This window comes from Balaenoptera borealis, assembly GCF_965194805.1.
Source record: "Balaenoptera borealis genome assembly, chromosome: 1".
Lineage (NCBI taxonomy): Eukaryota > Metazoa > Chordata > Mammalia > Artiodactyla > Balaenopteridae > Balaenoptera > Balaenoptera borealis.
In genome coordinates, this window is record NC_138860.1 from 120,599,635 (window position 1) to 120,621,355 (window position 21,721).

Sequence of the window (21,721 nt, forward strand, 5' to 3'; positions counted from 1 at the left end):
TTGGCGTCTTTTACTTAGTGATATGCATTTAAGTTTCCTCTGTGTCTTTTCATGGCTTGATAGCTCATTTCTTTTCAGTGCTGAATAATATTCCATTGTCTGGATGTACTTCAGTTTATTTATCCATTCACCTACCGAAACAACATCTTGGTTGTTTCCAAGTTTGGACAGTTACGAGAAAAGCTGCCGTAAACATCCATATGCAGGTTTTTGTGTGGACATAAGTTTTCAGTTTCTTTGGGTAAATACCAGGGTGCACAATTGCTGGACATCTTAAAACTTATTCAGCAGCCTGCTGAGCTGTTCCTTTTTCAGAGACATAGATACTACCCAGAAATTTTCTGATACCCTTGTTTTTAACTGTTGTGGCTTGCTGAAACAAAGCAGCTAAATTTGATTTAAGTTCACTGCTGTTTCCTTCAAGAATTAACGCATCTTTCTGGGCTTGAGATACGGAGCAAGCAGCTCCTGGCCTCATCCAAACTTTGTGGATCTATTTTTCACCCAAGGAATTTTGGATTTCAACAAGAGACTCATTCTCCTGAATAACAGCATTGACGGGGAAGTGAGCATACACAGCCTCATCTTGTGATGAAAGCCCAGGGTGACACTCTTGGTCATGCACTGTACGTGACTACAGATAGTGCTAGAGGTACCAGTCCCTTTCTATTTCCCCAACATTTGTCAGCCTGGAGCCTCTTCTTTTCTTTCCAAGGAAACAGTTCTACTTTGATGTGACTGAAATCCTTCTGCAGGATTCCTCTGGGGCCCTTCATAATAACTGTGTGTTCTTTCAGAGTAATGTCAATATTTTCTAGAATGTGGACAGCCTGATTGCTGAGAATGGTCTTCATTCTTGCAGTAGACGTGACAAAGACTTCATATGTTTATTTGCCATCTGTATATCTTATTTGGTGAGTCTCGTTAGGTCTTTGGCCCAGTTTTTATTGGTTTGTTCATTTCCTTATTGTTGGGTTTTAAGAGTTCTTTGTATATTTTGGATAACATACTTTATCAGATGTGTCTTTTGCAAGACATGCTCCCAGTCTCTGGGTTGTCTTCTCATTCTCTTGACATTGTCTTTTTTTGTTGTTTTGTTTTTAAACATCTTTATTGGAGTATAATTGCTTCACAGTATTGAGTTATTTTCTGCTGTATAACAAAGTGAATCAGCTATATGCATACGTATATCCCCATATCCCCTCCCTCTTGCGTCTCCCTCCCACCCTCCTTATCCCACCCCTCTAGGTGGTCACAAAGCACTGACCTGATCTCCCTCTGCTATGTAGCTGCTTCCCACTAGCTATCTATTTTACATTTGGTAGTGTACATATGTCAATGCTACTCTTTCACTTCGTCCCAGCTTACCATTCCCCCTCCCCATGTCCTCAAGTCCATTCTCTTCGTCTATGTCTTTATTTCCTGTCCTGCCCCTAGGTTCATCAGAACCATTTTTTTTTTTTTAGATTCCATATATATGTGTTAGCATACAGTATTTGTTTTTCTCTTTCTGACTTACTTCACTCTGTATGACAGACTCTAGGTCCATCCACCTCACTACAAATAACTCAATTTCATTTCTTTTTATGGCTGAGTAATATTCCATTGTATATATGTGCCACATCTTTATCCATTCAACCGTCGATGGACACTTAGGTTGCTTCCATGTCGTGGCTATTGTAAATAGAGCTGCAACGAACATTGCGGTGCATGAATCTTTTTTTTTTTTTTAATTTATTTACTTATGGCTGTGTTGGGTCTTCGCTTCTGCACGAGGGCCCTCTCTAGTTGTGGCAAGCGGGGGCCACTCTTCATCGTGGTGCACGGGCCTCTCACCATTGCAGCCTCTCCCGTTGCGGAGCACAGGCTCCAGACGCGCAGGCTCAGTAATTGTGGCTCACGAGCCCAGTTGCTCTGCGGCATGTGGAATCCTCCCAGACCAGGGCTCGAACCCGTGTCCCCTGCACCGGCAGGCAGACTCTCAACCACTGCGCCACCAGGGAAGCCCCATGAATCTTTTTGAATTATGGTTTTCTCAGAGTATGTGCCCAGTAGTGGGATTGCTGGGTCTTATGGTAGTTCTATTTTTAGTTTTTCAAGGAACCTCCATACTGTTCTCCATAGTGGCTATACCAATTTACATTCCCACCAACAGTGCAAGAGGGTTCCTTTTTCTCCACACCCTCTCCAGCATTTATTGTTTCTAGATTTTTTGATGATGGCCATTCTGACTGGTGTGAGGTGATACCTCATTGTAGTTTTGATTTGCATTTCTCTAATGATTAGTGATGTTGAGCATCCTTTCATGTGTTTGTTGGCAATCTGTGTATCTTCTTTGGAAAAATGTCATTTAGGTCTTCGGCCCATTTTTGGATTGGGTTGTTTGTTTTTTTGATATTGAGCTGCATGAGCTGCTTGTAGATTTTGGAGATTAATCCTTTGTCAGTTGCTTCATTTGCAAATATTTTCTCCCATTCTGAGGGTTGTCTTTTCATCTTTTTTATGGTTTCCTTTGCTGTGCAAAAGGTTTTAAGTTTCATTAGGTCCCATTTGTTTATTTTTGTTTTTATTTCCATTTCTCTAGGAGGTGGGTCAAAAAAGATCTTGCTGTGATTTATGTCATAGAGTGTTCTGCCTATGTTTTCCTCTAAGAGATTGATAGTGTCTGGCCTTATTAGGTCTTTAATCCATTTTGAGTTTATTTTTGTGTATGGTGTTAGGGAGTGTTCTAATTGCATTCTTTTACATGTAGCTGTCCAGTTTTCCTAGTACCACTTATTGATGAGGCTGTCTTTTCTCCATTATATACTCTTGCCTCCTTTATCAAAGATAAGGTGACCATAGGTGTGTGGGTTTATCTCTGAGCTTTCTATCCTGTTCCATTGATCTATATTTCTGTTTTTGTGCCAGTACCAAACTGTCTTGATTACCGTAGCTTTGTAATATAGTCTGAAGTCAGGGAGCCTGATTCCTCCAGCTCCGTTTTTCTTTCTCAAGATTGCTTTTGCTATTTGGGGTCTTTTGTGTTTCCATAAAAATTGTGAAATTTTTTTGTTCTAGTTCTGTGAAAAATGCCATTGGTAGTTTGATAGGGATTGCATTGAATCAGTAGATTGCTTTGGGTAGTATAGTCATTTTCACAATATTGATTCTTCCCATCCAAGAACATAGTATATCTCTCCATCTGTTTGTATCATCTTTAATTTCTTTCATCAGTGTCTTATAGTTTTCTGCATACAGGTCTTTTGTCTCCTTCGGTAGGTTTATTCCTAGGTATTTTATTCTTTTTTGTTGCAGTGGTAAGTGGGATTGTTTCCTTAATTTCTCTTTCAGATTTTTCATCATTAGTGTATAGGAATGCAAGAGATTTCTGTGCATTAATTTTGTATCCTCCTACTCTACCAAATTCATTGATTAGCTCTAGTAGTTTACTGGTAGCATCTTTAGGATTCTCTATGTACAGTATCATATCTTCTGCAAACAGTGACAGTTTTACTTCTTCTTTTCCGATTTGGATTCCTTTTATTTCTTTTTCTTCTCTGATTGCCATGGCTAAAACTTCCAAAACTATGTTGAATAATAGTGGTGAGAGTGGGCAACCTTGTCTTGTTCCTGATCTTAGAGGAAATGGTTTCAGTTTTTCACTATTGAGAATGATATTGGCTGTGGGTTTTTCATATATGGCCTTTATTATGTTGAGGTTGGTTCCCTCTATGCCCACTTTCTGGAGAGTTTTTATCATAAATGGGTGTTGAATTTTGTCAAAAGCTTTTTCTGCATCTATTGAGATGATCGTATGGTTTTAATCCTTCAGTTTGTTAATATGGTGTATCACATTGTTTGATTTGCATGTATTGAAGAATCCTTGAACTCCTGGGATGAACCCCATTTGGTCATGGTATATGATCCTTTTAATGTGCTGTTTGAGTCTGTTTGCTGGTATTTTATTGAGGATTTTTGCATCTATGTTCATCAGTGATATTGGCCTGTAGTTTTCTTTTTTGTGACATCTTTGTCTGGTTTTGGTATCAGGGTGATGGTGGCTCGTAGAATGAGTTTGGGAGTGTTCCTCCCTCTGCAATATTTTGGAAGAGTTTGAGAAGGATAGGTGTTAGCTCTTCTCTAAATGTTTGATAGAATTCGCCTGTGAAGACATCTGGTCCTGGGCTTTTGTTTGTTGGAAGAGTTTTAATCACAGTTTCAATTTCAGTACTTGTGATTGGTCTGTTTATATTTTCTATTTCTTCCTGGTTCAGTCTTGGAAGGTTGTGCTTTTCTAAGAATTTGTCCATTTCTTCCAGGTTGTCCATTTTATTGGCATATAGTTGCTTGTAGTAATCTCTCATGATCCTTTGTATTTCTGCAGTGTCAGTTGTTACTTCTTTTTTATTTCTAATTCTGTTGATTTGAGTCTTCTCCCTTTTTTTCTTGGTGAGTCTGGCTAGTGGTTTATCAATTTTGTGTATTTCTCAAAGAACCAGCTTTTAGTTTTATTGATCTTTGCTATTGTTTCTTTCATTTGTTTTTCATTTATTTCTGATCTGATCTTTATGATTTCTTTCCTTCTGCTAACTTTGGTGTTTTTTTGTTCTTCTTTCTCTAATTGCTTTAAGTGTAAGGTTAGGTTGTTTATTTGCGATGTTTCTTGCTTCTTGAGGTAGGATTGTATTGCTATAAACTTCCCTCTTCAAACTGCTTTTGCTTAATCCCATAGGTTTTGTGTCATCGTGTTTTTCTTTGTCATTTGTTTCTAGGTATTTTTTGATGTCTTCGGTGATCTCTTGGTTATTTAGTAGAATATTGTTTAGCCGCCATGTGTTTGTATTTTTTACATTTTTTCCCTGTAATTGATATCTAGTCTCATAGTGTTGTGTTCAGAAAGGATACTTGATATAATTTCTATTTTCTTAAATTTACCAAAGCCTGATTTGTGATCCAAGATATGATCTATCCTGGAGAATGTTCCATGAGCACTTGAGAAGAAAGTGTATTCTGTTGTTTTTGGATGGAATGTCTTATAAATATTAATTAAGTTCATCTTGTTTAATGTGTCATTTAAAGCTTGTGTTTCCTTATTTATTTTCATTTTGGATGATCTGTCCATTGGTGAAAGTGGGGTGTTAAAGTGCCCTACTATTATTGTGTTACTGTCGATTTCCCCTTTTTTGGCTGTTAGCATTTGCCTTATGTATTGAGGTGCTCCTATGTTGGGTGCATAAATATTTATAATTGTTATATCTTCCTCTTGGATTGATCACTTGACCTTATGTAGTGTCCTTGTTTGTCTCTTGTAATAGTCTTTATTTTAAAGTCTATTTTGTCTGATAAGAGAATTGCTATTCCAGCTTTCTTTTGATTTCCATTTGCATGGAATATCTTTTTCCATCCCCTCACTTTCAGTTTTTATGTGTCCCTAGGTCTGAAGTGGGTCTCTTATAGACAGCATATATATGGGTCTTGTTTTTGTACCCATTCAGCCAGTCTATGTCTTTTGGTTGGAGCATTTAATCCATTTACATTTAAGGTAATTATCCATATGTATGTTCCTATTACCATTTTCTTAATCATTTTGGGTTTGTTATGCAGGTCTTTTCCTTCTCTTGTGTTTCCTGCCTAGAGAAGTTCCTTTAGCATTTGTTGTAAGCTGGTTTGGTGGTGCTGAATTCTCTTAACTTTTGCTTATCTATAAAGGTTTTAATTTCTCTGTCAAATCTGAATGACATCCTTGCTGGTTAGAGTAATCTTGGTTCTAGGTTTTTCCCTTTCATCACTTTAAATATGTCCTGCCACTCCCTTCTGGCTTGCAGAGTTTCTGCTGAAAGATCAACTGTTAACCTTATGGGGATTCCCTTGTATGTTAAGTGTTGCTCTTCCTTTGCTGCTTTTAATATTTTTTCTTTGTATTTAATTGTTGATAGTTTGACTAATATGTGTCTCGGCATGTTTCTCTTTGGGTTTATCCTGTATGGTACTCTTTGTGCTTCCTGGTCTTGACTGACTATTTCCTTTCCCATATTGGGAAGTTTTTGACTATAATCTCTTCAAATATTTTGTCAGACCCTTTCTCTTTCTCTTCCTTTTCTGGGACCTCTATAATTTGAATGTTGGTGCATTTAATGTTGTCCCAGAGGTCTCTGAGACTGTCCTCAATTCTTTTCATTCTTTGTTCTTTATTCTGCTTTCTGGTAGTTATTTCCACCATTTTATCTTCCAGCTCACCTATCCGTTCTTCTTCCTCAGTTATTCTGTTATTTATTCCTTTTAGAATATTTTTAATTTCAGTAATTGTGTTATTCATCACTGTTTGTTTGCTCTTTATTTCTTCTAGATCCTTGTTAAAGTTTCTCGTGTTTTCTCCATTCTGTTCTCGAGATTTTGGATCATCTTTAGTATCATTACTCTGAATTCTTTTTCAGGTAGGTTGCTTGTTTCATTCTTCATTTATTTGGTCTTGTAGGTTTTGACATTGCTCCTTTGTCTGTAACAAATTTTTTTGTCGTTTCTTTTTTTTTTTTTTTTTTTTTGCTGGGTGGTGTTGTATTCCTGTCTTACTTGTTGTTTGGCCTGAGACGTCCATCACTGGAGTTGCAGGCCGTTGGATAGAGGTGGGTCTTGGTGCTGAGATGAGGACCTGCAGGAGGCCTCACTCTGATTGATATTCCCTGGGGTCTGAGGTTCTCTGTTAGTCCAGCGGTTTGGACTCAGAGCTCCCACCACAGGAGCTCGGGCCTGACCTCTAGCCTGGGAACCAAGATCCCGCAAGCCGGTTGCTGGGGGTTCCTCCCGTCCCCTTAGGTGTCCGTGGCCCCCCACAGGTGCCTGGTAGGTACCCTAGTTGTGAGGAGACGCAAATTCCATGTCCTCCTAGTACGCCATGTTGACTCTGCCCCCTCTTGACATTGTCTTTTGCAGAACAAAGGTTTTAATTTTAATGAAGTCCAGCTTACTAATTATTTCTTTCATGGATGATGCTTTTGATCTGTATCTAAAAGTCATCACTTTACCCAAGGTCATCTAGATTTTCTTCTGTGATATCTTCTAGGAGTTTTATAGCTTTGCGTTTTACATTTAAGTCTATGATGTATTTTTAGTTAATTCTCACAAACGGTGTAAAGTCTGGGTCTATATTAATTCCTGGGTTGTGCAAGTACCTTATAATAACAAAATAATCCTGATTTCTCCCTCCCTTTTCTTGTGTCATTTCTGTTGTTCATTTTACTTATATATAAACATACATAAGCATATATATACACACACGCACATATTAAAGATATATACATAAGCATACCTAATCACATACATCGTTGCTTTCGTTATTTTGAACAAACATCTGTCAAAAGAATTAAGAAAAACCAAAACAAATTTTACCTTCACTATTCCTTCTTTGATGCACTTCCTTTCTTTATGTAGATCCGAGTTCCTGACCCATATCATTTTTCTTCTCTCTAAAGAACTTTTTTTTAACATTTCTTGCAAGGCAGGTCTACTAGCAACACATTCCTTCAATTTTTGTTTGCCTGAGAAAATCTTTATTCCTGCTTCAGTTTTGAAGGACAATTTTGCAGGGTACAGAATTCTAATGTGGTAGGTTTTTTCTTTCAACATCTTCACTATTTCATCCCACTCTCTTCTTTCTTTCATGATTTCTGAGAAGTTGAATATAATTCTAATCTTTGTTTCTCTATAAGTAAGTTTTTCCCCCCACCCCTCCCCACCCCCAGCTTCTTTCAGGATTATTTCTTTGATTTTCTGTTGTTTGAAAATGATATGCCTAGGTGGAGGGGTTTTTTTTGTTTGTTTTTATTTTAGTTTTTGTTTTTGTTTTCATTTATCCTGCTTGGTGTTCTCTGAGTTTCCTGGATATGTGGTTTGGTGTCTGACATTAACTTGGGAAATTCTTAGTAATTATTGTTTCAATTAGTTCTTCTGTTTCTTTCTTAGTTTCTTCTTCTGGTATTACTATTGCACATATGTTACCCCTTCTGTAGTTGTCCCACAGTCCTTGGATATTCACTTCTGTTTTTTTTTTATTTGTTCTTTTTAACTTTTGGAAGTTTCTATTGCTGTATCAAGCACAGAGATTCTTTATTCAGCTGTATCCAATCTACTAACAAGCCCATCAAAGGCATTCTCCATTTCTGTTTTACTGTTTTTGACCTCAAGCTTTTCATTTTGGTTTTTTTCTAAGGATTTCCATCTCTGTTTACATTGCCCATTTGTTCTTGCATGCTGTCTACTTTATCCACTAGATCCCTTAGCATATTAATCATAGTTGTTTTAAATTCCTGGTGTGATAATTCCAACACCAGCAATGTTAGCAGGAAAACAGGTTCCATCCTAATTTCTTTTGATATTTGCTAGGTAAATAAAGCAGCTCAGTATTTTGGGGAGCCCTAAGACATTATTCAACTTCTGGGACACATGTCTGGTTCTGATGTGTGATCTGTCTCTTAAAAAACGTGAGGGGTTTTTTTTTCTTCTATGTAGTATACCTTGTAATTTTTTCTTGGTAACTGGACATGATGTACCTGGTAAAATAAACTTCTGTATATAGGCCTTTAGTAATGTGGCAGTGAGGTGTGGGAAGAGATGGAGAGTTCTATAGTCCTGTTTTTAGGACTCAGTCTCTTGGTGAGCCTATGCCTCTGGACTTTGAAATTCACATGTATTTTTCTCCCCGCTTAGGTGGGACAGGATGGGATGGAGTTGGGTATTTCCCTTCCAGGCCAGTTAGGCTCTGATAATACCTCAGCAGATTACCTCTGGTTAACTAGTTTCCCCTGGGGGCAGGCCTTATTAAGAACAGCTGTGTGTTGATGCTCTGACCTATTTCAAAATGGTTCCTTTTCCCCCTCCCCTGCTGGAAGACTGAGGGGATTTTTCTTAGATATTTGCTGTGAGAAACTGGTCAAGTTCTTGGAGGTAAAACTCACAAAAGTTTGGGACTCTCCCTAAGACTGGGTCCCCTGTAGTTTTTAACTCTTAGACTTGTCCACATTGAGCCTTCTTTAATTGATTAATTACAGTTCAGGTTTTCCTACCCTGGCACTGGTTCCCACAGTAGTTTCTGCTCAAGAATCTCTGCTCAGGTAAGCTGTGACTTCCTGCATTTGCCTGTCTCTCCAATATTAGGGGCAGTGGTTTGCCCTGTGTAAAGGGAGCTCTCTTATGAATCCAAGAAGCAATGCTTGTTTTTCAGTCTGTTCAGCTTTTTACTTGTTAGCACTGTGTGGTGATTTCCAAGATTCTTACATGTGGAACTGAAAACGGTGTTCCTGGGTTTTTTGCCCTGGCTGGAGGGATTTGTAAATCTCCAAGCTACCTGGGTCCCAGCTGAGACATACTGTGTGCTATAAGTGGTCTTCCACCTGACCAACCAGGCCCAGGAAAAACACCCACATGCAGAAGAGTCTTCCCTGCTCAGAAAATATGATGGGGTCCTGCCTGAGATGAGACCTATATATATACAGTGGTCCCTGGTATCTGTGAGGGATTGGTTCTAAGACCCCCTGCAGATGCCAAAATCTGAGGATACTCAAATCCCTTATATAAAATAGCATAGTATTTGCATATAGCCTACACAATCCTCTTGTATACTTTAAATCAACTCTAAATTACTTATAATACCTAATACAATGCAAATGCTGTGTAAGTAGTTGTAAATACAATATAAATGCTATGGAAGGCAGTTACGCTAATCACGATACCACCAACGCCTCTGTAAATGCTATGTAAATAGTTGCTAGAGTGTTGCAAATTCAAGTTTCACCTTCTGAAACTTTCTGGAATTAAAAAAATACGTATTGTTTCCGTGGTTGAATTTGTGGATGTGGAACCTGTGGATACAGAGATCTGACAGTACAATGTGATCCAGACAATGAATGCTTACCTGGGCAGTCACCAATCCTGTGAGCCTTGAGAAAGAAACTCACATTCCCAGAAATAACACCTGGAGTCCCCAAGGTTTGTCATTTATATCCTCTTTGACTGCATCGGTCCTTTTAATCTTAATCCTTTTGAAATTTCACTGTAGGTTTCTTGGCTGGCACAGTAATCTACTGTTTGGATGTGGGCTCACATGAGCCCCTGTTCAGATGCTTCCTTTATTGTCACGAATATGCTGACCGAGAGGATGTGGGCCCAATATCACTGCCTATTCTTATTCTATTTTTTTTCAGGAAAAAATGTTATTATTGTGGTAAAGTATGTATAACATAAAAGGTAGGTACCACTATAACCATTTAAGTTCAGTGGCATTAAGTACATTCACATTATTGTGCAATCGTCACCACCATACATCTTTAGAAATTTTTCATCTTCCCAAATGGAAACTCCATACCCATTAAACACTAACTCCTCATTCCTCCCACCCCCAGACCCTGGCAACCACCATTCTACTTTCTGCCTCTGTGAATTCACTGCTATAGATAACTCATATGGGTGGAGTCATAACATATTTGTCATTTTGTGACTGGCTTATTTCTCTTAATATAATGTCTTCAAGTTTCATCCATGTTGTAGCATGTGTCAGAATTTCCTTCCTTTTAAAGGCTGAATACTATCATAGCATAAATATACCATATTTCGTTAAACCATTCATCCCTCATTGGACATTTGGGTTGCATCTGCCTTTTAACTATTGTAAATAAAACTCTATGAACATGGGTGTACAAATATCTGTTCAAGTCTTTGTTTTCAGTTTTCTTCAGTATATACCCAGAATTGGAATTGCTGGATTGTATGGTAATTTTATTTTAATTTTTTTTTTTTGAGGAATTACTATGCTATTTTCCTCAATGGCTATCCCATTTTACATTCCCCCCAGCAATGCACAAGGGTTCAATTTCTCCACATCCTACAAATACTTGTTATCTTCCTTCCTTCCTCCCTCCCTACCTCCCTCTCTCCCTTTCTTCCTTCCTTCTTTTTTCCTTTCTTAATGGTAATAGCCATCCTAATGGTTGTAAAGTGGTATCTCACTGTAGCTTTGATTTGCATTTCCCTCATGATTAGTTATATTGTTCATCTTTTCATGTGCTTATTGACCATTTGTATATCTTTGGAGAAATGTCTATTCAAGTCTTTTGTCCATTTTCTAATCAGCTTGTTGGTTTTTGAGTTGGGTCAGAAATCTGATTTTTTTTAATGGTCTTCACCAAATGTTAAATAGTAGTTACCAGATAAACATTTTTTAAAATACTGTGAAAAAACTGTGGAGGTCAAATCCCATCAGCCAGGTGGCTCTGGCCTGAGTACTGCCAGTTCACTGCCTCTGCTTTAGACAGGTATGGACGGTTCTGAGGGGCGTAGTCCAGAAAACAAAGCATGGCGAGAAGGACCAAATGAAGGGCATTCACTGTTTAACACATAGTGCTTTCCAAAGTCCCATTTCTTCCTTTGTATTACCAAAGCCAAAATCCATATGCCTTACCTGTGCTCACCATGGCAATGAAAGCAAATGACATATTTGACTTTATTTAAGGGAGGACCTCACTTGGTGGGTAGTCAGAGAAAACTTCTCATCAACTGAACGTGAAGTATTAAAGACCTTTGTCCCATTTTACAACTTTCCACCAAAGAATATTCCTTTGTAAAACATCTGTTGATTCACTGACTGTTTACAGGAAGAGAAAATGGCACATTGATATGAAAGTATATTAACTAGATAACTCGAGACAGCAACTGACCTCCATGCTGATCTCTTCTGGCACTGCCGGGAAAGGTGCTTCAAGTGGGCTCAGTGGAACCGACCTGGATTTGGAAGGTCCTGGGACTGATTTCTGCCCCACTACTATCTTGCTGTGTGACCTGCCGTACTGACTTCTCTTTCTTCCCCTATAAGATGGGCTTAATAGAGCACCTCCTTGGAGGGGCTTTTGGAAGGAGTAAAAGATTTTTTTTTTAAGTGGAAGTGCTTTTTAGATGTAATGTTCTATGCAGTGCTAACCTTTGAACTGTCCTTTTTCCAAGTCCCCCTAGTCCTGGGAACAAGCATGGGAGTGGGTGACACTTACCCTGAGTACAGTCTGGGCCTCCTTGAGTGTTAAAACTGAGCACCTTGCCCCTGAAGGTCAGTCAAGTATTTTTCTGCTGTAAGCATTATTGTCCTTGACATTTTCCATTTGGCAGCTTGCATGCCTCCACCTGACTTGCTGGGAAGCCACAGCCATCCTCTCTAACACATCCCTGGCAAAGACACTGCTGTGGTCAGCCAGGGTGGCCCCGGTGTTTTGCGACCCACACCAGGACAAGCTTAGTACTTGCCCCTCAAGCTCCTGCCCAACCCGCTCAGGACTCAGAAGTACCTCCCCACAAGCGAGCACAGTTCTCCAGGCCAAAGTCTCTGAAACTCAAGCAAAGTACAGGCTCTTTAAAGACAGAAAACATTCTCACAGATCCTGAGAATACATTTGAGGACCTCTAGGAATCTTTGGGTCCCAGTGGAGGAAGCAGTGTTCTTGGATACCCAGTGATGGAAAACAGGAAGTCATGTGACTGAAAAAGACATGGCCTTTCCACACCCCAGACCCTCTCCCGGCTGTGCTAGGAGAGAGCTGCCAGTTGTTTCACCTTGGGCAAGTTTATCAGCATCTTGAGCTTCAATATACTCTTCTGTAAAATTAGAGTGATAATATCTATCTTATCAGTATGATGAGAGGGCTAAATGGGCTATCAAACTAAAAGTGCCTGGTATTCGGGGGAAGCTTAAAAAGTTAATTCTTCAACAGCTTAGAGGTAGAGAAGAGTACCAGGGGTGGGGCTGGGAAGTGTTTGCCAGGTACCAGCCAGAGGAGCAGGCTGCACATTCTTCATCTCCAAGGAGCCAGGGTCTAAGTACTGGGTATTCTCATGCCACCTAGTGAGTTCCCTGTCCTTGGTGGCTGGTTTCCTGAGGTGTGGGAAGGTTGTAGCACCAAGAGTCAGTGTCCTACAGGCCCATCCTCTGTCCTTCTTCACCACTTCTCCCGGGGGGCTTAGGAGCCCTGGTATGAATACAGCTCCTGGGTGTCTGCCTGATGGCCAAATTGTCCCAGAATGGGTAGGAAGATTGGGCTCCTCGCTGTGCATTTCTCCACAGATGACCACGGCTATCATTACTCAGGGCTGAGCCTGTGGAGAAAATCGTGTAACTGTGCAGATTAGGGCCATGACAAATTCATGGTTTTCAAAATCTGCTAACCATTAGCGATCCTTTTGTCACAGAACAGCTCCTCCTCCTGTTTCCCTCAGCTGCTCTTCCAAACCTTAACCCTTGTCTACACGTCTCCTAACTTACCTCTACCCCCACCCTCTCTGAACATGCACTGGCCTCCACTTTTCCAGGAAAACCAGTGTGCTAGGTACCGACCTTCCCATTCTCACCCTGTATCTTCAAAGTTGTCCACCTGGCAGCAATCCTTCCCTCTTCCCCTCCAGCCTGAAGAGATGGGAGGCCTTTTCTTCTATTCAAGGGCACTCCTTCTGTAGTGAACTCTTGTTCTTTTTGCCTCAACCACGTCCCTTCTTCTGTCTAAGAAGCCCAATTGCCTTTTTGGAATGATCCTTTTCCTTTCTTAATCCATGTGGTTGAGTTGGCATTGACCCTACCCCAACTCCTGCTCCAGAGAGGACATGTGACTAGTTGTGGGCCAATCAAAACACACCAACTTTCTGGCCACAGAAATAGGTCAGAATGAGCACATAACTGAAACCTGAGCCCCTCAGAGTCAGTCCAGAGACTCTTGGCAGAGCCATTGAGATGTAGTTTATTTTACTGAAACCACTGGCCTCATGAGCCACGTAATGATGGAGATGAGGGCACCATATTTGCTACTACATGGGTCCAGACTGCTTGAGAAAATTGGAACTGGGAGGGAGAGAGAGGGAGAGGGAGATGCTCGGCAACATTTTGTTGAGTCTTTAGAGGCAGCCATGCCTGGATTTTTTTCAGTTACATAAATTAGTCAGTTCTCTTTTTCTCTTAAGCAAGTTGGGTTACTGGCACTTCCAACTAAAGAGGCCTGAAAGAAAACACCCTTTCTTCTAAACCCTAATGTCACTAGGAAAGGACTATATCTGTGTCTGTGTTCACTCTAGCACTTACGACAGTGCCTGGCACATAGTAAGTGCTCAATAAATATCTATTAACTAACACTACCTGTAACTAGTGTTGATGGTCCCATCTCTTTACCTCACATCCATCTTTGTTCCTTTATCATTTTCCTTCCTGTGTTTTAAGCCTCTCCCTTCCTCAGACATTGTATATGTTCAAGTCCCCTTAATCCTAAAAATAGAGCCAAGCACATAACAACAGAACAAAAATCTTCCTTCCTTATGGCATTTCTTTCTAGCACCCTGACCTACTTTTCCATCTCATCTGAGCTTTTCAAAAACATATTCTTAGCTCACTGCAACCTGGCTTCTGTCCCAACTATTTCAACGATGTCACACTCATCAGTGACATGAAAGCACGTAGTCAGACTCTCCACCAGCAACTCATTACTGTCTGCACAGCTGACTGATCCCCCTTCTTCCTAGGAGGCAGGATGTCCCTCAGAATCCCAGCCCCCACCCACTGAATCTCAGCTCACGGCTCTTCCCTTTGCCTGAAAGTTATGCTTGAATTCTAGCCTTCCTTTAGCAGAGCATCTGGAATTCTGTTCTTGCATTGGAACTGCTGCAGCACAAGCTCTTTCTCCTTGGCCTTTGTATTTTGCCCCAGGTGTCAAAGTAGATCAGGCCTCTGTCATCCAGGGTGTCCGGGGCCTACGCTGATGTCACATTTTGACCTTTGGACTTACACCAAGTGGAGGCTGGTCATTGTGGCTCAGCCATCCCCCATGGCTGGCACTCTCGGCCCAATCATTTTCAGAGGCCAGTCTTCTAGGTCAGCCCTTTAGGTGTTGAACTGGGAATATTTGTGCCACCTCTAGGATTAGGTTAGGGATAGATTTCTTTTTATTTGGGTTATTGTACTATTACCAAAGGCCATTTCAGGAAAGAGACAATGAAAGAAAGTGCCTTGTCACACTGATCCAGGGACCCCTATGAAGGTTAATCCTGGCTTGTTCTGATGACCTAACAATAGTGGAGGATTCTAGGCATCTAAGTCGAAAATTATGACTTCATCCATATAACAAGTGAACGTGCACAAATGAATAATTTATAGAGGCTTTAGAGGTAAATGCTCTCTGTTCATCCTGCTAGCTTTGGAAGACAACAGAGTCCTACAGTGGCTCCATCTCTTTCATTTATCCATTTAGCAAACACTTGGCAATCATCTACCGCCTGTAAGGAGTTTATTATCCACATAGGGACAAAAATCATGCAGATAAATAGCTTTAATAAAATGTAACATTAAATTTCAAACAGGTTTCCTTCTGTTAAAGGCCACATGGAGCCTTAAGAGTAAGAATTAAGTCAACAAGTATGAAATACTCATTTAATCTGGTAAAACACCAGCTCATCTCATTCCGTGATGACTAAACTTGGCCTAACATCAGAGTCTAGACCAGTGGCCTGGGGTGGACCCTAGGAACTAGGATTTCTAACAATGCCCCTGAGTGATTCTGATGTGCCCCTAAGTTTGGACATCATGTATCTATTTTACCCTTTGCCTTCAGAACTGGACTTTACATCTCGGTGTCATTTGATGGTATCTCCTTCTTGAAAATGGGCCATTTCTTGATTCTCTAACTGCACTCCCTCTGGTTCTCTCCTATCCCTTTTTCTCAGCCTCTTTGCCTGCTACTTCTTTTCTATCAGCCACTTATTAGTTTTCTATGACTGTCGAAACCTCAAACTTAGTGTCTTGAAATAACACAAATTTATTATTTTACAGTTCTGTAGGTTAGAAGTCCAATGTGGGTCTCAGCAGGGCTGCATTTCTTTCTGGAGACTCTAGGGAAGGATCCATTTCCTTGCCTTTTCCAGCTTCTAGTGGCTCATGGCCCTTCTCTGTCTTCGAAGCCAGTAATGGCTGGTGGAGTCTTTCTCACATTTCATTGCTCTGACCATGTGTCTGTAGTCACATCTCTTTCTCTGACTCTCCTCCTTCCTTCCTCTTCCACTTTTAGGGGCTCTTCCCTTCCTGCATCTTCAAAGCCAGCGGCATGAGGCTGGGTCCTTCTCACACTGCATCACTCTGACCTCTTCTGTCTCCTGCTTCCACCTTTAAAGACTTTTGTGATTATATTAGGCCCACTTGAGTAGTCAGTAATACTCTCCCTATTTTAAGGTCTGCTGGTGCGCAACCTTCCGGGGATTTGGATGTGGATCTCTTTGGGGGAGGGCATCATTCTGCTGCTGCAGGGCCCTTTGTTGTTGCTGTTGTCTAGCCCTCTCTTTGCAAACTCAGGCTTTCTTGGGGCCCAACAGGCCATATAAGTAAGTGAATCAGGACAGAGAGACAGTGGTGAACTGGGTGCCCCTTTTAAATGGGCAGCGGCTGATCCACTATGGCCATTTTTTGCTATGTGAGAATGTGGTCCCAGTGTTGCCAGATCTTCTGATTTTTAAAAAAAGCCAGAATTTTAGATTTCCTTTCTTTGTTATATCCCCCAACGTTTAAATGTTGCTAATAAATTTATCTATTTAAAAGTATTACACAAGCCAAACCAAAAACATCTACTGGTATACTTGGCCTTGAGCTATCCATCTGTAACTTCTGCCCTGCACATTACCCCTGAAACAATCACATTATGCCTAAGGATTCAACCACTCCCAAGCTGTGCTGGATGACTCCCAAACCTATGAGTCCATCTAGACCTCTCTGATGAGCTGAGAACATCTCTGATTACATTCCCCATGGCCACACCCACTTGTGATCTCCCTGCACAAATCTGCTTCTCAAGCCTGAAACATGGGGGTCCTTTACTTTCTGATCCAATGGTCACCAAGTGCCACAATTCATCCCCTCCTTTGCACTTTATGGGGGACCTTGATTGCCCCCTTTACTGGATTATTGTAACACTCTTTATACTCATCCCTTAGGATCTATTCTTCATCCTTACCTGATTCCAGCCTAAGCTCTAAAATGCATCATAGGGCACATCATCTTTCTCTTCTACTTAACATCCTTCAGTGGTTTTCAGGAACCCACAGGATAAGGTCCAAAGTTCTCAATATGGCCTTCCATGCCTCTCATGATGGCAGCCTGCATTACCTCTCCAACCTCGTTTCTTAGCACTTTCCCACTTTTTTAAAATAAATTTATTAATTTTATTGGCTGCATTGGGTCTTCATTGCTGCGTGTGGGCTTTCTCTAGTTGTGGCGAGCGGGGGCTGCTCTTTGTTGAGGTGCATGGGCTTCTCATTGCGGTGACTTCTCTTGTTGCGGAGCACGGGCTCTAGGTGCTTGGGATTCAGTAGTTGTGGCATGCAGGCTCAGTAGTTGTGGCGCACGGGCTTAGTTGCTCTGTGGCATGTGGGATCCTCCTGGACCAGGGATCAAACCCATGTCCCCTGCATTGGCAGGCGGATTCTTAACCACTGCGCCACCAGGAAAGTCCCATCACTTTCCCATTGCTGTCTGGGATGCCAGTATTACAGAACAGTAATTGCAGCGCCCTGTGTACATGATGTGGTTTAACACCTGCTCTTCCCTTTGCCTGGAATGCCCTTCCCCTCTGATATCCCAGGAGACCTACTCATCCTTAAAGCAAAGCTCAGGTCTTACTCTGTGAGACGTTCCCTGACTCCTTTCCCTCTGCCTTTCCACAGTGCTTCCTCCCAGGTCTCACTGCTTTACTTATGCATTTTTTATTGAACCTGTCTCACGTGATTTTAAGTATTTGTTCACATATATGTCTCCCATCTTTGTGTCTTATCATCTTTGTGTCATGAGTACTTAACACAGGGCCTCACAACAGACACGCCTAATAATATTTCTGAATGAACAAATAAATGAATGAAGGAACCATGCTAGACAGATAGCATCTGTCCTATTTATAATCAAAATTACCCCAAGGAGTTGTAATTCTTTGATGAGTTTCTCATTCCTCCCTTCAAATAAGTTTCTATCTTCCACCAGCTGCAGAAGCTCTTTGAATGATTTGAAATGCAGAATTCAAAATTGGCTGCCAAGAAATGCCACTTCCTTTCCTTTCTAGAATAACGTGATTTTCCCCATGACCCAGACAAAACAACAACCTTTGACTAATGTTTCATATAAAGGGGATTTTTCAGGGGAAAGGAGGGTTAACCAGAGTGGATTTTAGCTTTTCTCATTTCCCCAGTATTCCCTAGGTGTTCCTTCCAGGTGTGAAGACTCTCTTCTGTCTAGATGCACAGGAGAAAGCCACTCCAGGTCAGGAGTTTAATCCCATGGTAATGCCACCTCAGGAAGTGCCAGGACCCTGTGAACCTTGCAGGCTCCTGCAACACAGTCATAGATCTGGGGAAGGATGACAATTTACAAGGAGTTTCTCTCTCAGACAGAGAGCAGATTAGTCATCTTTCTAAAAATGGGAGGAACAGGCACAAAGCGGCACTTGTCTTCTCGGGAAGCCTGGCCAGCAAAGCTTGTAGACCGACTGGAAGAGCTGATCTCACAGTCTCACAGTCACTTACAATTGGCCCAAGTGTAGTAGGGCAGATGCCAGGGGCAAAAAAGAAAATCCAGTTCCTGGACCCACACTGCTTTTCAGTTAGTTACCAGACAGCAATCACCTTTTTGATGTCCGAGGTTTTTCTCTTCTCCTTTGTCCCTGGTATATCAGCTCCCCCTGCTCCTTGAGGGAAAGGGACAAGGGGGAAAAGAGTGTACGTCCACTGTACACCTAATGTGAACCAGGAAATGCATTAGATGCTTTAGAGGCTTCCCTTTTTTAATAGTTTAATTTCATTTGCATTCTTAAATCTCCATTTTATAAGTGAGGAGACAGGACCAGTGAGGCCAAGTAACTTGCTCGATTCTACACAACCAGGAAATGGTAGGGCTGAGATATTATACCAGGTAGATGTTATTTTAAAGCCCATGCTTGTTCTACTTATGATGCTGCCGATATAGGAAAATAGTTGTAAAATCTAATTTTTGTGCTTGTGTACCAAAATTGACAGCTTATGTTAGCTCATCCAGTTTATAGTCTTATTGGGCCAATGTGTCCAGAGTATTCTCAGGCCAACATTCAGGCAATCAATCAACATACATTCTGTGAAGGGGCTACCAGATTGATCCAAAGAGACGCAAGACTTGGCCCTGACCGGCCAGGACTTACAGGCTGTCTGGCAAGATGAAGAAAGTAAGGAGTAACACAAGAGTACTGTGATAGCATAGGAGCTGTAACAAGTAAGCATGTCAGCAACTCTGGACATGTCTACCGTGACACCCATGATGGTGATGATCTCATGTGTGACACACTCCCCTGGGTGTTTGTGGGGTCATAGCTGTCATGTCTCCTCTTTTGCCCACTTAAAGTGTGTTAGACTGCAAGTAATTGAGAGGACGTTGTCAAAGAGATTACTTGAATCAAAAAGGATCTTTGGTATTTTAATTGTTAATAACTAAATATCAGTTGCCATCTTACAATAGGTGACAGTACATCCATGTGATTCTAATGTGCCTGAGAATCACTGCAGGGGGGCAGCTGAATATCTCCTGTGGACAAAACATGCTGTGAGCTGAGAGGAGGGGGACCTTGATGGGGCCGGAGCAGACTGGGGTGTCTTCCAGGAATGAGCAGATGATGTAGACTCAAGCCTAGCATTGTGCCTGGCATGTGGAGGAGATTCATGAATGAACTGAACTGAAAAACTCAGGGCACACAATGCCAAAGACCTACAGATGCTGGCCAGTCACCAGGTCCAGCACGAGGCAGGACTGCCTTCCTCCAATGCAATGAAGACACAAAGGTAAGCCCTCCCGCTCCCTCCCTGCAGCTACAGTATCTCAGGTAGAGAATCAGGCAGACTGAATTTCCTGAAGGAACTGCATGATTTATCAGACTGGATTATGTTTTAAATTGAATAACATGAAAACTGTTTCCTGCCTTAGCCAGAGAGTAGGGGCTAGAAGTGGGGTGGGGTGGCGGGAGATCAGATTAAGAAGGGATAAAATAAAGGGGCGACCCTAAGTGGAGTGTGAAATAAATTTTGTGACTCTATCACATTTATATTGCTACTTGCTGGTTTTTCAACTTTAGATATTCTCTTATGCCACTCCATGGTGTTTTCTCCCTTTTCATCTTAATTTTTGATAGTTAACAACACTGTCTTTAGCTCTTCTACTGGTACCTTTGTATAACTTCAAATTATATACTTAAATCTCCCTTTCTTGTCCCATGAACTTTCAGGGATGTCCCCAAATTCCCATCATGTAAGATAAGGGCACTTTTCTATCCATTACACCTTTCGCCTTCTAATTTCTGTCATTTGGATAATTAATGTTTATCTTCTGTAACTATACTCGAGTCTTATTTTACATTATATGTAGGTTGATTCGAAATGGTTGAGAATCAAAAATAAAGTTGTTCCTTTGAGCATGAGATACTTTTCCCTGCAGGGCCACATGTCAATACCATGATGCTGGCACCTCCAGGAGCAGAGCTGTTGTTGTAACAAATTTCTCTAAGCTGAGCACAACACAACACAGTTGCTTAATGGCATACTAAAACAACACACATCTATAGTTTTGGGAGTCAGAAGTCCTCCAGGAGTCTCACTGGGTTGAAATCAAGGTATCAGCAAGGCTGGTTTCTTCTGGAGGCTCTAGGGGAGAAAATCTGTTTCCCTGCCTTTTCCAGCTACTAAAGGTCACCTACATTCCCTGGCTCGTGGCGCCTTCCTCCATTTTCAAAGCAGGTAACATTGCATTTCTCTGGTCCTTCTTCCCTCATCACATTTCTTTCTGACCATAGCCCATAAAAGTTGTCTGTTATTAAGGACTCATATGATCTGACTGGGCCTACCTGGATAATCCAGGATAATCTGCCCATCTCAGATTCCATAATCTTAATCACATTGCAAAATCCCTTTTGCTATGTAAGGTAACATGTGCACAGGTTCCAAGGATTAGGGCATGGACATTGTTGAGGAGTCATTCTACCTACCACACAAAAATGAAATGTTCCTGGTGTTGAGAAAAAATGGATTCTACTTCTCATGCTCCATCAGTTGCTCAAAATCCACACCACACATTAATGTGCTTCATTTTTAGACTACAATTTTCTTATTTAGGTTTTTTATTGTTTTTAGTAGAGCCTTTGTTTTTCTTTCTTTCTTAAAAGAAGTGTATTTTCTCTTCACCAAATCCTTAATACCTACCTGCTTTTCTCTTCCAACCTATGCATTATTAATATCACCTAATTCTTCTTCTCTCTTTTTTTTTTTCTTTAAATTGAGGTAAAGTTGAGTCTTCTTTTTTTTTTTAAACCAGTGTTTCTGGAGCTCACCCAATTCTTGTTCTAATTGGGAGCAGTTGTTCTCTAGGTCCACTGTTCTGTCTTTGCTTTGGGTTTCTTGTCCTTGAACTCTTGGTATGAGCCCACCATTTCATATATTCTACATCTTCATATTTGTTGTTTTTCCTCCAGTCCCCAAGCAACTTCTCATGAAACAATACATGGAAGATAACCTCTCTGAGTTCTTACGTGTGAAAAATGACCTCTCCCAGTCTTCTGCATTGCTTCGTTGTCTTGTATTCATTTCTATTACTTTGATTCTGATTCCAAATATGATTTGGCTTTCTAAAAAAAATTGTCATTTATATTTTTTCTGTGAATTATTCATTTTCTTTTTTCAAAAT

General features: G+C 40.9%; 1 pseudogene across 1 annotated transcript; it reads right to left on the reverse strand.

Annotated features, from left to right (window-relative positions):
- Positions 1–260: 260 nt before the first annotated feature.
- Positions 261–18,708, reverse strand: LOC309604654 (large ribosomal subunit protein uL6 pseudogene; annotated as a pseudogene). Its single transcript has one exon. The product of its transcript is annotated as a large ribosomal subunit protein uL6 pseudogene (transcript).
- Positions 18,709–21,721: the final 3,013 nt, after the last annotated feature.